Genomic DNA, 14,986 nt, shown 5'->3' with positions numbered 1-14,986 from the left:
ATGGTATTTTGATTTAAATTTTTATTAACCCTAACAAACTTTGTACATTGATTCAAACACCCCACATATTCCTTCAGATGTTATCTTACCAGGCCATGCCATCCAGCTTTTGGCATCTTTATGTTTTCTTCATAATATCTTCGTTGATTTCTCATCTTAGGGCAGTTCTCCTTGCCTGGTCTTCATATTCCTGACTTTGTTCTCGGGGTTTGTTTTTTCATGGCCTCCCTTCTTCCCAACCTTTCTAGAGCTCTTGCTGACTGACACAGTTTCCCAGACCAGCAGTTTGTAATTCTTAAGAACCATTATCGTGTCAAGGCCTTCTGAACTTCAGGGGTTCTCAGGAGTCCCCTTGCCTGCTCTTCGCCTGCTCATTAGTGACACACAGATCTGTAGACTCTCAAATACCTGGTGACTTAATCCAGTACTTTTGTAGGTTTTCAGGTCAGCTTCAGTTATCCGGGTAAATCACACATACTACACGTTTGAACACACAGACATAGACTTATGAGTATTTATATCCATGGTGCTTTTAACTGGGTCTTAAAAAATTTTTTAAGATTGTTTTGGTACAGAGGCCTATATAACAAAGGTGTATAATAAACTTTCCATATTTACCGCTTCAGCGGATGCTCTAATTATGTCATTCATTTGGAGGAAAATCATGACTTTCCTCAAAGAAGTCCAGACTGCTTGAAGATTGGGACCATCGACATACATTTTTCTTAAAGAGACCCTGAGCATAGTAGCCGCTTATTTGTATAATTGCTACTCTCTCTCTTCTCCTCCAGACAGTGAGCTCTGTGATAGGAGGCACCATATTCATCTTGCTCACATCTGTATCTCCAATGCCTAGCAGAGAATGTATTCATTGCCTACATTAAACTGTTTCTAGTTAAAAGAGACTAAACATATTCAAATGCATAGGAGGCAGGGTAGACTGCGAGGATTTCTGACCTCTTTCCTTGGACTCGCTGGTCCATGATCAGAAGGCTTCAGTTTATCTCTTTGGATTCAAGAGTCCAACCAAATCGGTTCTTGTTTATTCGGAACCTTTTGAGCAGTGTGCTAAGCCTTGAAGAAACAGAAAAGATGTGGGCCGTGCTCTCCCACTGCAATGTGTGGACAGGCTTAAGTCTAAGAGTACAGAAACAGAAGACTTTATCATTCATCTGTCCGTCATACAGATGGTGAGGATCTGTTTATGTACCATGCCTTGTACTAGGTCCTAATCCTGCCCTCAAGGAACCCACTGTCACTAGGGGAGACAGACCTGCTATCAGATTTCAGTGCAGCAGTGGAGCCAAGTCAGTGTGCAGGAATGGCACAGACACTAGCAGTAGTCTGAGTCACTGGGTGTTAACAGGTAGGCGTTTCATGCTTAGTCAGTCTTCAAAGAATTGCAGTGCGGTGAAATACACTTACTACCAAACCATAGTGAGTTTAGTTGAGTCTGTCAGTAAACCCGTTAACTGGTTAGGCAGCTGACTAATGAAAGACATAAAGATGTTGCTGCTTTGATTCTAGCTTTGCAGCATTGTAGCTCATGCTGATTTCCACGTCTGGGCCAACAGCCCAGCACTCAGGGTGGGAGGTTGGAATCGATGTCCCTGACACTGTCTGAGTCACCCCAGCTGCTCTGGGGCTCAGCTTCAGGTCTCCACCTCCACTTGAGAGCGTGATCTTTGGGTAATGTTTCAGCTGTTTAATTAACTTGTTAATTCAGATCTCTTGTTTATGCACTTTGTTATTTTCCCCTTTCTCCTGAGTCCAGAGTGGTTAAAAGCTGGGATGTTTGAGCGTCCTGGTTGTTGCACTGAGTTTTGGGTAGATGAGCGTCTCCTGCTGTTTGGTTCACCAGTTTTGCCCTCCTCCTAGCAGCCGTGGAAGCCTTTGCCCTGGCACGGTGTCATTGGCAAGAAACAGCCAGGGCTTCCAGTTTAATCAGACCCAGCTGCTCATTTTAATGGGAACAAGATTTGCTCACATGGTCAAAAGCAGCTCATTATTGGGCCAAGGAGTTACTTGGCTCTAGTTGTTTTCACAAGCTCCAGTGGAGAATTGTTCCTGGGACCTACCTGCAGCCACATCAGCACAGAGGCTGCCCCCAGTCTCCTTCTGGAACACATAGGGGTGTGTTATTGATTAAAAACAGCTTATGTGCAGTGACCATAGATCCGTCCAGTAAGGTGGGCTGGGCTGGGCTGGGTTAGGATGGAGACGGGGAGTAGACTGTGCTTTCTCCCTTCTCATAGTCCCTACACCAACTTTGTCCCTTGGGGGACATTTGCAGTGTCTGGAGCCATATTTGGTTGTCATAACTGGGGGTGGGTGTGCTACTGGCATCTAGTTGGTAGAGGCCAGGGATGCTGCTAAATGTCCTACAATGCAAGGGCAGCGCCCCCCGACACAGAAATACCCAGCCCCAAATGTTAGTGGTACCATGATCGAGAAATGCTGCCCAAGACTGCCATCCCCAGTGGTAGGTGCTTAGCGAGGGCAGTTCACATGGTATCAAGATAACTTTACTTTAGTTCGTCTATGTGGGAATCTGGGATGCAGTCTCTGTCCTCCCTCTTCAGGAGTCTGGTGCCTACCTGCAGTGCTTGCGATGGAAAAATACTTTTCTCCGTTAGAGACACTTGGAAAGAGTCCAAGAGAACCTGTTCTAATCTGGGAAAGCTGGCAAGGTACCTGTGTCTCAGACTGGTGGAGCTGCATTCTAGAAACCTTTCCTAAGCTGCTTAATGTCCCCGATCATTGTTCTCGGGAACTTCATGGGACTCCTGTGTGACTTTATCCAGGCTCGGTGACCTGCGGCTGTCTCCTCTGAGATTCATGAGTTCCCGGCCCGAAGTGCTTCTAGTGAGAACTGGGTGGTGGATCTGTGTGCCTTCCTAGTTGGGTGACCTTACTTGAGTCACTTCACCTGTCTAGGCCTCAATTTCCTCCTCTCTCATGCAGGATATTAAAACCTACCTCCATTCTACAGACAGCTGCTGTGAGGTTCAAATGAATGAATCTGTGTGAAAGATCCTAACTAACTGTAAAATGCTGTACATACCTGTACAGGGGGTGCCTGTGCTTGGGATGTGTGAGAACATTAAGGAGTTAGCAGTTGCTTTTAGAAAGGCTTCTGTTTCGGCAGGGTCTGTGCAGGGCTTGAGACGCACCAGCTTCTCCCCTCAGGGCTCATGAACTGGCCAGGTCTGACAGGCAAAGTTTCCTGAGGTCTTTCACTTACATGCAGCCAACACGTAGCTCTTATATATTATCAATATAAGATCATCATGGCCTTACAGGTAATTTTTCCTGTTAAAATCTCTGATCACACTATTCTTCCTTCAATGGATTGTATACATACTACGAAACTGTATTCTTCCTACAAAATGGATTGTATACATCCATTTGCATTCTTATTTGTTTAATGTCTAGACTGTAAATTCCATGAGAGCAGTGTCTGTTTTGTTCACGGCTGGATCCCCAGCCCCTGGCACAGGCCCGGCACATAGTGGATGATTAGTAACTGATTGCTGAACGAATGAATAGATGGCAAGGTAGAGAGAAGCGTGGCTTTGAAGTCAGACAGGCCGAGGTGTGACTCAGCTCTGCCAGCCTCCTGATTGTGCCAGTTCCTCTCCATCACCACCATGGTGCAGGCCACTGTCACCTTCTTGCTGGATCCTGCAGCGGCCTCTGCCTGGTGTCCTCATCTTCCCACATCGCTCCCTCTCCGCCCAGTCTGTTCTCCATGCCTCAGTTGGAAGATCTTTTCAAACCCATGTGTCACATTCCAGTGGCTTCCCATTGCTCTTATGATAAAGACATAGTCCTTAGTGGTCACCAGGCCCTGCGTGGTCTGCCCTCTGCCTGCCTTTCCAGCCCTGTTTCTAACTGAGCTAGCTCTTGATCTCTGGCTGACCTCTACTCTGGCCTTGGTACCTGGAATGGATCCTGGATTTTCCACCATAGTGCTTTTGCAGCCAATGTTCCCTCTATTTGCCACACTTACCCTGCTCACCTTCTTCCTTTTGACTTAGTTACGTCCTTTTTTTTTTTTCCCCCAGACCTCAACTTAGTCATCACCTCCTCAGGGAGGCCTTCCCTTGACATCCCTGACTCATCACTTTTCCCTTCTATCTCTTCTCAGGGCACTACAGCCTCTCCTTGGTGCTATTTTCTTTTTTTAAAAATTAATTAATTAATTTATTTATTTTTGGCTGTCTTGGGTCTTCGTTGCTGCGCGCGGGCTTTCTCTAGTCGCAGCGAGCGGGGGCTACTTTTTGTTGTGGTGCGTGGCCTCATTGTGGTGGCTTCTCTTATTGCGGAGCACGGGCTCTAGGCTTCAGTAGTTGCGGCTCGCGGGCTCTAGAGCGCAGGCTCAGTAGTTGTGGCGCACGGGCTGAGTTGCTCTGCGGCACATGGGATCTTCCTGGACCAGGGCTCGAACCCGTGTTCCCTGCATTGGCAGGCAGATTCTTTTTTTTTTTTTTTAAACACATTACTTCTTTTTTTTTTTTTTAAATTTATTTTTGGCTGCATTGGGTCTTAGTTGCTGAGCGGGCTTTCTCTAGTTGCGGTGAGCGGGGGCTACCTTTCATCGCGGTGCGCGGGCTTCTCATTGCGGTGGCTTCTCTTGTTGCAGAGCACAGGCTCTAGGTGCTCAGGCTCAGTAGTTGCAGCATGCGGGCTCTAGGGCTCACAGGCTTCAGTAGTTGTGGCGTGCAGGCTCAGTAGTTGTGGCACACGGACCTAGCTGCTCCACGGCACCTGGGATCTTCCCAGACCAGGGATCGAACCCGTGTCCCCCTCACTGGCAGGCGGATTCCTAACCATTGCGCCACCAGGGAAGTCTCAAGAGGTGGATTCTTAACCACTGCACCACCAGGGAAGTCCTGTGCTATTTTCTATAGGATTCTTTAACTAATTCCCATCCCACTAGACTGTAAGCTCCATCTGGGAAGGAGCCATGTCTGTTTTGCTCAACATCGTGTCCTCTGTGCTTAGCAAAGTACTTGGCACATCCGAGGTAGGTACTCAGTGCATGCTGGACAAATGAATAAGCCTCATTTCTCTGAGCTTATTTCTTCATTAGGAAAACGGGGAAATATTGCTGACCTTGGATGAGGATTAAATGAGATGGTGTATCAAAGCTTCCAGCATCCAGCACAGGACAGGGCTCATGTCAGTTCAGTATACGGTGGCTTCCTCTGCCCTTTGAAACTGTGGAACCATCAGGAGGTCAGATGTCCCATATCTTCTCTTTCCAGCAGAGGTCTCCGTAGGGCTGGATCTGAATGTCTCTGGATTAGTAACAGGTTGATTCAGGACTCTCCTGGCGAGTGCAGAAAGATCAGTGCTTACAAATGCTAAGTGCTGGTTGCTGGTGATTTATTAGAATTTCAAGGGGAATGATTTACACATGATCCAAACCTTAACATGGGGTTGGTCAGAATGTTTAGAGCCCGGTTGCCTTGGGGATGCTGGATGCTTTCCCTGGGCCACATAGTATCACAAAGCAGCCTTGTGGTCTCACAGAGGCTATGGATTGGAAAAGTGGGCCCCAATACAGAGTTCCTGACATTCTTCACTCTCTTCAGTTTCACCTTAAAAAGTCCTAAAGTCTTATAAGTTTTAGAGAACCAGAAATGGAAAGAGAAACTTCCTCACTTGGCAAATGAGAAAACTGAAGCAAAGAGGCAAGACAGTGCCTTTATGTCAGCATTGAGATCTCCCTGTGCTATGCGGCTGCTTCCCACTAGCTATCTATTTTACATTCGGTAGTGTATATATGTCCATGCCACTCTCTCACTTCATCCCAGCTTACCCTTCCCCCTCCGTGTGTCCTCAAGTCCATTCTCTACTTCTGCGTCTTTATTCCTGTCCTGCCCCTAGGTTCTTCAGAACCTTTTTTTTTTTTAGATTCCATATATATGTGTTAGCATATGGTATTTGTTCTTCTCTTTCTGACTTACTTCACTCTGTATGACAGACTCTAGGTCCATCCACCTCACTACAAATAACTCAACTTCATTTCTTTTTATTAAGCCATTAATTTTTATACTAGAATCCTTAGAATGTCAGGAATGGATGAGAACTTAGAGCTCGTCTGGCCTGACCCCCTCAGCTTAGAGATGGAGAAACTGAGGACTGAAGAGGGGGAAGCACAAAGTGTGAGGGAAGGAGGGAGGACAAAACTCGGGTCTCATGGCCTCGGTCTAGTGCTCTTTCCACCTTGTCATTTTCTCTCCAGAGATGAGGAGGAAATGTGGATGGCTTAACTACTCACACCCAGCGACTTGAACCAGGAATAATAGTTCCTTCTGTATGTGAAGTTCTGCTTCAAGAAAACACTAATTCTTACCTGAAATGTGTAGCCAGAGATTCCCTTAATGGAGTTGTGTGTGGAGTAGAAATTAGGAGATGGTGCTCCAGGAGCGTGGGTCTGGAGGCCACCCCAGGATTCACAGAGGCAGCCACGTTTCCATTTATGATAATACAATAGCAGTCATAGCTCTTGTGGACTACTTTTATCACTGTAAAGTGCTTTCATCTCCATTTTCTCATCTGAAGGTGGCAAGATGGGTGTTATTATCCTTGCTTTCCAGACAAGTCCCTAATTGGTTAACTGCACTGCCTTGGTTCACATAGTTGGGCAGAGTTAAAACTTGAACCTGGTCTTTTGTCCCCAAGCCTGCTACTCTAACTCCAAGTAGTGTGTATCTCAGAATGCTCTAACCCATGAACTAAACTTCTTTTACTTTTCAAAGAAACATTTTTTTCCAGCTTTTGCCAGTGATTCTCCCAAGCAGTAAGGAAGAAAATTCCTAGTTATCCTTGATCCTTCAGCAGGTATCTGTGGAATGCTTACCTAGATATATATAGCACTATGCTACAGACTACAAGGAAACATAAAATCCAGAACTACCTTCAGGAAGTTTATAGTTGGGTGAACAAATGAAATATTTAGTCGAAGAATGAAAAAATATGGCAGAGAGCCAGAGGAGTGGCCTAGACACTGAAGGCTCTAGGGTTTCAGGGGAAGGGGAAGTCAATGTGGGAGAGGGTAGTCAGGAAAGGGTGTGAAATCCTTTGGAAAGGTCCCATTTTAATGCGTGGAGAGTTTGGGACTTGGTTCTGTTGCTTTCTTTGTCCTCTGGCAAGACACAGAACTCTCTGGTCCCCTTCTTCCCATCTGGACAATAGGAGGTTGTGGACATATGATATCCAAGGGCCATTCCAGCTCTGAAATTCCATCCTATAAAAAAAAGTAAAACGGGCCTAAGGAAATTATTATGGGTGCATTGGGAGATTAAGTATAATGCCATTCATTGTAGCCTAATTTATAATGACAAAAACAAATACATGGAAACAAATGAAATTGTAGGGGGAACTAGTTAAATAAATTATGGTACAAATTTGGAATATATGGTATGTTGGAATATATTGCCCCTAAATAGAATGTTTTAGAAGGATATTTAATGACAGAGGAATACGCTCATGATAAGGTAAGTAAAAAGAGTAGGTTACAATAAGGTACTAGACTACAACTTCTAATTTTTTTTTTTCCAAAAAGAATGTTTGCATAGAAAGACCAGGAGGAAATATGGCAGAGTATTATCTCTGATTGGTGGGATTATGAGTGAATTTTATTTTCTTTTATATTTTCTATGCTGAATATGTAATTTGCAGTCTGATTATATCCCCCATAAGTGTTAATGAATAAACTTTCTCAGTGCAGGGAACTGGCCTCTTTGCTGGTGTACTCCTGTGTATATATATGCCCTTGACACATCACTTCCATGGACCTCATCTGGGAGTTTGCATGGAAAAGAGGCAAGAGGCTGAAGGAGGCAGGAAAGCGGGGATCTATTTTTGGCTCAGTCATGAGTCAGCTTTGTGACCTCAGGCAAGTCCCTTCTGAACATCCCTGAGCCTTGGTTTCCTCATCTGGAGAGGGGAATTGGAGGTCACAAAAGGTCCTTTGAGCTCCAAGATACACTCATTCCTGAAGATGGAGAATTTCTCCACTGTTGCGGAACCAGCTCAGAGGCCTCATAGGTTCCTTGAACCTGGCGTCCTTTTTTTCTGTCTTGCTCCACTGTACCTGCGCTTAGCTGCCTAGCTGTAAGATGATTTCTCCCGTTCAGAGTTCAGGGTAGGATGGAGTGGAGTTGAGTTATAGGGCTGAGCTGAGAGGGTGTAGTGACAGTGTTACACCACTAGAGGGAAGCATTGTTTGACTACTTCCCCCTTTCTCACTGTCCTATTTGCTCAGCAGGTGAAGAGTGGCCTTGATTTGCCTCAATTTGGTTTCAAATTCTAGAATTTTAGGTTTAAAAGGACTTTGAAGATCATCCAGCAGAACTCAGTTATGCAGATGTGAGACAATAGAGACCAGAAAAGGCAAGTGACCTACTTGAAGTCACACAGTAATTTTTTCAGGGTCTGTACTATAGGGTTTAGAAGAAGGCTGCAGACAGAGCCAAGAGTGTGGTCAGTTGAGTCCACAGAGCGTGGACAGTTCCCATGGTTGTGCAGGAATCTGAGGGATCTGCCTGTATATACGTTTACCCAGCTCCTCTGGCCAGGTGCCAGGAGGCCTGGAGATAGAGAAGAAAAGATAGAACTCGACCCTGAGGATCAGTGTCTGGTGGGGGAAGCCCATGCAAACACATTGATGCTACCTGTGTGTTTTCCTCACCCTCTGTCGCCCTCTGGCGGTCTGCCTAGCCTAGGATCCAGGCTGTGGTGGTGCTTGGAGACTGGTTTACAGAAGACCTGCAGGCGTCCTCATGAACGATGCCCTCCAAGGTCAGGAGGTACCCTGGCCACCTCCAATTTGTTATTTCCAGTGAATTTCTGCAGGCAGTGCTCACATATTCACATGTCCTATCTTACCATTTCTTGAGGTTTGCAAGGAATCCTGACAGTTTGTTTCCCACCTTCCAAAGGTTTTGTTTGCTTGACCCTGGGCTGACTCTACTTTTGGTTTCCAGGGTGCCCACCAGCCCTAAGCATTGTGGTAAAGCAGAATTGGGCGCTGGTCTGGGAGCCAGGCAGCTGTGCGACCTTGGGCAGGTTACTTCCTCTCTTTGGGTAGGGAGGTCAGGCTCTCAGCTGCAGCTGTGTCATCTCTGCTAGAGAGATGAAGTTCTGGTGTTATTTTTGGTGTTTGTGTTTGGCAACGAATACCCATTGATCTGTGGTCCAGAGGAGTGCAGTGTGTGTCCAGCTGCAGCAGAAGCAAGATTCACCCTTTGAAGTAGGTGCGCTCGAATAAGGGGCTTGCAGAGAGCCTGGCCAAAGCCAAGTGCAGCTAGGCCTGGAGAGCCACCAGATGGCAGCAGTGGGCAGGCAGATAGCCTTGTGGGTGAGGCCGGTATGGCCAGCATCCAGAGTCAGAATTAGCAAGGTCAGAGCTGAAAGGACCCCAGAGGTCACTACCAGGCCCAGAGAAAGAAGGAGGTTACCTAAGGTCTCCCTGTGAGTTAATCTCCTCGCTTGTTAGAAGAACTGAGATGGGTTTGGCCTCTAGCTGGCTGCCCCACAGGAAGAGTCAGGAGACAAGAACCTGGGCCCTGGGCCAGTGAGCTGGAGGTGGGAAGGGAAGGGGACAGCAGTTAACTGTCTGCCTTGACTGTGGTTTCTTTGAGCATCTGGTCCTAATGATCTCCACCCTCCCACCTGCAGTAAGGGCAGTGTCCTTTGTCTTTTCTGCTCCCCTCCTGTCCGCCCAGTTGTCCTCTGGTTCAGGGCCCTCCTCTTCGTCAAGGGTCATCTCGGAGTCCCCACACCCAACAGATGGGCCTTGCCAGAGGTACATTGCAGTAAGTTAGCACAGTTGGTTGAACAAAAAAAAAATTTTTTTTTAATTTCCAAGGGGGTCAGAGTAGGGCAGGGAACCAATCTTTGCCAAACACCATGTACCAGGTGCTCTGCCAGGTGCTGCCACTTACATACTCATAACTCTCTGAGGTAGGGTTCATTTCCCCTGCAGTCCAGGTGAGGAAATTGAGGCTCAGAGAGGCTGAGTGGCTTGTCTAAAGTAACACAGCTAGTTAACCAAGCAGACACTGGAACCATGCTCTGTTTGATGTCAAAGGTCAAACTCATTTCATTTCCTCATGCCACCTCCCCTCAAAGCAAGTGCACTGGAAATGTAGCAAGCGACTCCCAGGCTGGAGGGCAGGGAGGAGCACATATGTTTCTCTCTTCTGTGGAGAAAGCTTGTGGTGGGCTGCCGTGGGGAGGAGGCCTGTGAAGCAGTAAAGGGCAGGTATTCGTGGAGCAGGTTCGGGGGTGGTGTCTGGCGGTAGAAGGCCTTCTGAGAAGAGGTCAAGTACCTTTCCTCTCTGCATCTGGACCCCAGCGGTTCCCTCTGCCAGGAGTGCTGGTCTCCCTGAGCCCCACCCATGTAGCGACTGCCACATTGCCATCACTCTGCCCACTGTCACCTCCCACAGAGGCCCTCGCTGTGCACCCCACTGAAAGTGGCTACCTCCACCCGTCTCAGACCCACTCGACTCCGCGCCCAGCTTTATTTTCCACCAGAGCAGTTTTCACTGCCTGAAACTACAGTATCATTGTTTGTTTACTCTTTTGTCGTCATTCTCCCCTCACCAGGTGTGAGCCCCAGGGGGTTAGGGACTTGGTCTGTTTCATTCCCCCTGGATCTCCCCTGGCGTAGAAGAAGGGCTCCATGAGGGTTAGTTGCATGGAGTGGCTGCAGTTTTCGGATGTGGGAGCGATGCCGTTTTCAGTGGCTGTGCTCAGGAGACCGGCCTGTGGCCCTGCCCTCTTCCCACCTTCTTGGAGAGGCCCAGGGCAGAGAGAGCTTCAGCTCCCTGAGGCTGACAGTGATGCCTGGTGCCCTAGGGTTGTGGGGTCTCGGCTGCCCCTTCTGTCCCTGGGGCAAGGGGTTGGCGCACCGGCCATGCTGCGAGTTCACAGGGTGGTTCTGGTAAGGGCTTGGAGGTCCCTGGCAAGAGGGCTGAGTTTCCATTCAAAGAACCCTCCTCCTCTTTCCTGGTGGGGATTGATTTGTTCCAGGAGCTCTTTAAAAGTGAGCATTAAGTGACCGGCCTGTAATTGCGCCATCATTTTTAGGTTCTTGACAGATGGCACTGTGCTTGCCCTTTCTCAGGGGACCTTGCCTGTCTCACGGGAACTCTCAATAATCATAGTGACAGCCAGTGCCTTAAAGTGCTCTCGGACGTGTGCCAAGATGAAAGCGGCCCATTTTTAGGAATCTTGGATCAGCTTTTTCCTAATCTAAGAGTGACTTTTTACCTTAGGAGGAAGCCTGAGGTAGCCAAAAGAGCCCTGAAGAGCCAGGTTCAAGTTCTAATTTGGCTGCTTGTTGGCTGTGTGATCTTAGGCAAGTCAATAACCTCTCTGGGCCTGAATTTCCTCATCTGTTAAATGAGAATCATAATCCCTAATTTGGCTGCCTCAGTGGGGGTATATATCATGTCATTCACTCATTCACACATTCCTTCTTTCATGCCTTCACTCTGTTATTCAACAAATATTTATTGAATAGCCGAGGTGAGGGCAGGGCATTCCAGGCAGAAGGAATCCTGGAAACAAAGGTATAGAAGTGGGAAGTGCACCCTGGCGTGGTTTGCTTAACATGGAGCCAGAGAGGATCAGAAGGGACTGGAATCCCTCAAGAATAACAGGCATGGGTCCTTATTCAGGCTTTATTCTGTGAGCAGTGGGAGGAGCAGCTGAAGGTTTCGGGGTGGGGGTGATATATATGAACAGGGGAGGGAGGGCCCTGCCTCGGGGCAGCTCTTACAGGCTGCTTTCTGCTCACGTCTCTCTGTGGCTGATTTTGAGGTACTCTGGATTCCCAGGGGGACCCTCTCCCCCATGACTTGGGCAACCATTAGAAAGGCCGAGACTGGTAGGGACTGGAGTTACCTGGCTCACTGGTCCACCCTCTGGGGAGCTGTCTCAGGCCACAGGGAAGGTTGCATTTCCTTCCATCTTGAAGCGTTTCATAAGGGCCTGAAGATGAGCAGCTTCGGGGTTTCTCCCACACGTCCCCGAGGAGATGGAGGGTGTGGGGAAGGGTTATTCATGTTTACCAAGGACGCACTTGTGTGCCAGGCATTTTGCCAGGGCTTTGCAAAATCATCTATTTAATCCTTACACAAAGTTTGCCGAGCAAGGCTCCCTCCCGATTTTACGTGTGAGGAAACTGAAGAGAGGTTAAGAGACATGGACTCAGCCCACCTAGTTACTTGGCCTTACCTTGCTCAGAGTGAAATGGGGTCAGCATTGTCACCTTGTCTACCGGAGGACATTGTGAGGATCAAGTAAGATCCTGGATGTGACAGCACTTTGTACATGCAAAGTACCGTGTGCACAAACGGGATCATTGACAATACTGTACTGCTTCCCAGAGAACTCTCTGTGAGTCGCTTGGGCCTTTCCTGCCTGGGTGATAGAAGGTACCAACCTCTGGTTTCTCCTCTGTATACCTTCCTCCAGCCAGCCCCTGGGTCAGGGGCTCCGTTCAGCACTTTTCTCATTTAGCCTGCAAGTATGAAGGCACTGCTCTTCTTCAGAAAATTAACTCTACAGTACAAAATTAATATCAAAGTATGCTTACTTTTTTTGCCATTTTGGTGAAAACAATAAGAAGTCATGGACTTTTAATGCTGGAAGGGACCATCTCATCCTTATTTGAAATTTAAGGAACCAGAAGCCCAGGGAGACGGTCCCATAGTTAATGGACGCAGGGCCAGGATTAGAACCCATGGGTCTCTAGCCCAGGGCTCCTCCACTGCCCTGCAGCGCCTCTCCTAAGAGAGACTGTAATTGCTTCGTCTCCTTTATGGAGGAAGGAAGAATCCAGTTTAATAAATTTCATTACACCAGCCCCTTTATGTAACAGGGCTGTTTCCGGGTCCTGGCAGATGGTCCATAGTAACAGTGCTTTGCTGATTTGGTTGGAGCTGATCCTATGAAATGAAAAATCCTGTGTAGCAGATGCCTTTCCCAGTCCCTGGCCATGGAAAAGTCAGCCTCTCCAGGGAAGGCACTATAGCTTTGGTGCTCACCATCTCTAGTGGGACTCAATGTGAACGCCTCGGAGGTCATCTTAAACCCAGTCAGGTTTTTACAGAAGGTCACATTGGTGGAATTTCTTGGTGGGTGGGGTGCTGGTAAAGGGTGTTTTTTCTGGGGCCTGAGGGACAGATGGGATCAGGGAGCAGAGTGAGAGAGAGATCAGATGTGGAAGGGAAGGAAATACAGGCTGTCTCACCGTGCATCTGGCCTGGTGGCCCTTCACACCACGAGGCCTTGGACCTCCAGATGAGCAATTTGAATGTAACCTGCAGGGCCCCTTTCATTGAAATTACTGGGACTCCAAGTCTGATTATCTTCCCTTTCCTGATGGGTGCTTGATCATAACAGGTTCTCCTTATGGCCTCTTCTGGTGGTGCTCCTTACTGCCACTGCTTGAGGCAAGTGGCAAGTCCCTAGACCACTGACAGTGGGCGGGTGTCACTTCCACAGACTCCTCCTGACCTTGTCCTGCTGCTCTGTTCTCGCTCTCGCAGGGTCCTTACATGTGGGGGTGGGAGAGTGCCCCCCATCTGTGAGTGCAGCTCACCTAAGGCCCCAATAGGTCTTTTATACTCAATTCTCCTGAAGAACCTGGGACAGTTCCCAGGGGTAGGGTTAGAGGAAATTTGAGAGGCACCATCCAGAGTCATGTCCCAAGATGTTCTCACTGGTTGACCACAAACTGGCATCCGGGACAGCCTCCCTCCCCTCCTTGCTCCTACCCCTGGGTGAATTATTTGCCCACCCAAGGATCGGGGGCAACCTCTGTCTCCCTGCTTGAAGATCTTAATCTGGGTCTCCCATTAACTAACAGCCAGTTTCTCTTTGGAAGCCAAGGATGCAAATAGTATTGGGGGATCTCTTGGGTTTTCAGAGGTGGGACCCTGGTTTCCTAACATAACAGCTTGGATACCATGGTGAGCTTTGCAGGATGCACTGGCCCCAGGTAAGGGTTTGTCCCTGCTCCTGGTCCTGCTGGACCTCAGGATGGTCTGCAGGGGGCGCTGTGTGCCCACAGCCAGGTGCTGTGACTTTACCCAAGGGACTCAGGCAGCGCGTCTCTGCAGGCCCAGGCGTGCTTGGGAACTGCGGCTTTCCCTTGGCTGTGCCCAATCACCCAAGTCTCATTCCCAGCTCCAGCCTCCAGCTCGGGCACTGTGAGTCATCGTCATCAGTGGAAAACGCAGCTTCACCAACAGCTGGGCTCAGTGCTTGGCCTTTTTTCTTCTTTTTTTGTAACTTCACAGAGATGGAAACTGCTGATGATCTTTTGCAAGAGACAGCAATTGAAGGCAAAGTCCAGGGCTAGGTGGGGAGAGGAGAACCCTGAGGCGATGGGGGTAGAGATGTGTGTCTTTCCATTACCCTGCTCTTGGGCCTTCCAAGAAGCCATGCTAGAGAAGCAGGCAGTGAGGAGCCCTGTGGACCTTGCCTGTCTCTGCTCTTTTATGCCAAGGAGCCCAGGAGGCCTTTGGTAATTAGCTAATGCAGGTGGCAGTTGAAGCTTTGAGAGGTTGACGTATTTTTCTAAGAAGCTGTGAGTAGAATGTGCTAGAAGTCAGGGTGACCTGGGTTCTAGCCTTGCTTTGCTTCTAACCCACTATTACCTTACCTTGGGTAAGTCAGTTACTTTCCTTACTGGGCTGCACTTTTCCCAGCTGAAGCAGACGGTAGGGTTAGAGTACTCTGAGGTCCCTTCCTGCTCTGGTGGTCTGTGAGTCTGAACTGAATGTAAAGAATTTTGAGCCTTGTTTCCATAATCATCTTGAACATCTGAGACCTGTAGCTGTTTCTCCTTATGCAGTGAGCAATGCTCACGGAGAATGACACAAGTACAGGTTCCTTCTCTCCAAGGACTTCACATCTGCCTTCTTCCTCTCCTCTCCCCACGAGGCAGTGGACA

General features: G+C 48.2%; 1 protein-coding gene across 4 annotated transcripts in view; it reads left to right on the top strand.

Moving 5' to 3' along the window:
- SERGEF (secretion regulating guanine nucleotide exchange factor) overlaps window positions 1-14,986 on the top strand; it is a 256,969-nt gene that overhangs the window by 21,846 nt on the left and 220,137 nt on the right. The gene's annotated exons all lie outside the window — the stretch shown is intronic.

The sequence above is a fragment of the Balaenoptera ricei genome, chromosome 8 (assembly GCF_028023285.1).
Source record: "Balaenoptera ricei isolate mBalRic1 chromosome 8, mBalRic1.hap2, whole genome shotgun sequence".
Lineage (NCBI taxonomy): Eukaryota > Metazoa > Chordata > Mammalia > Artiodactyla > Balaenopteridae > Balaenoptera > Balaenoptera ricei.
The sequence above is the reverse complement of the archived record's forward strand: the minus strand, read 5'-3'. Positions and strand labels throughout refer to the sequence as shown.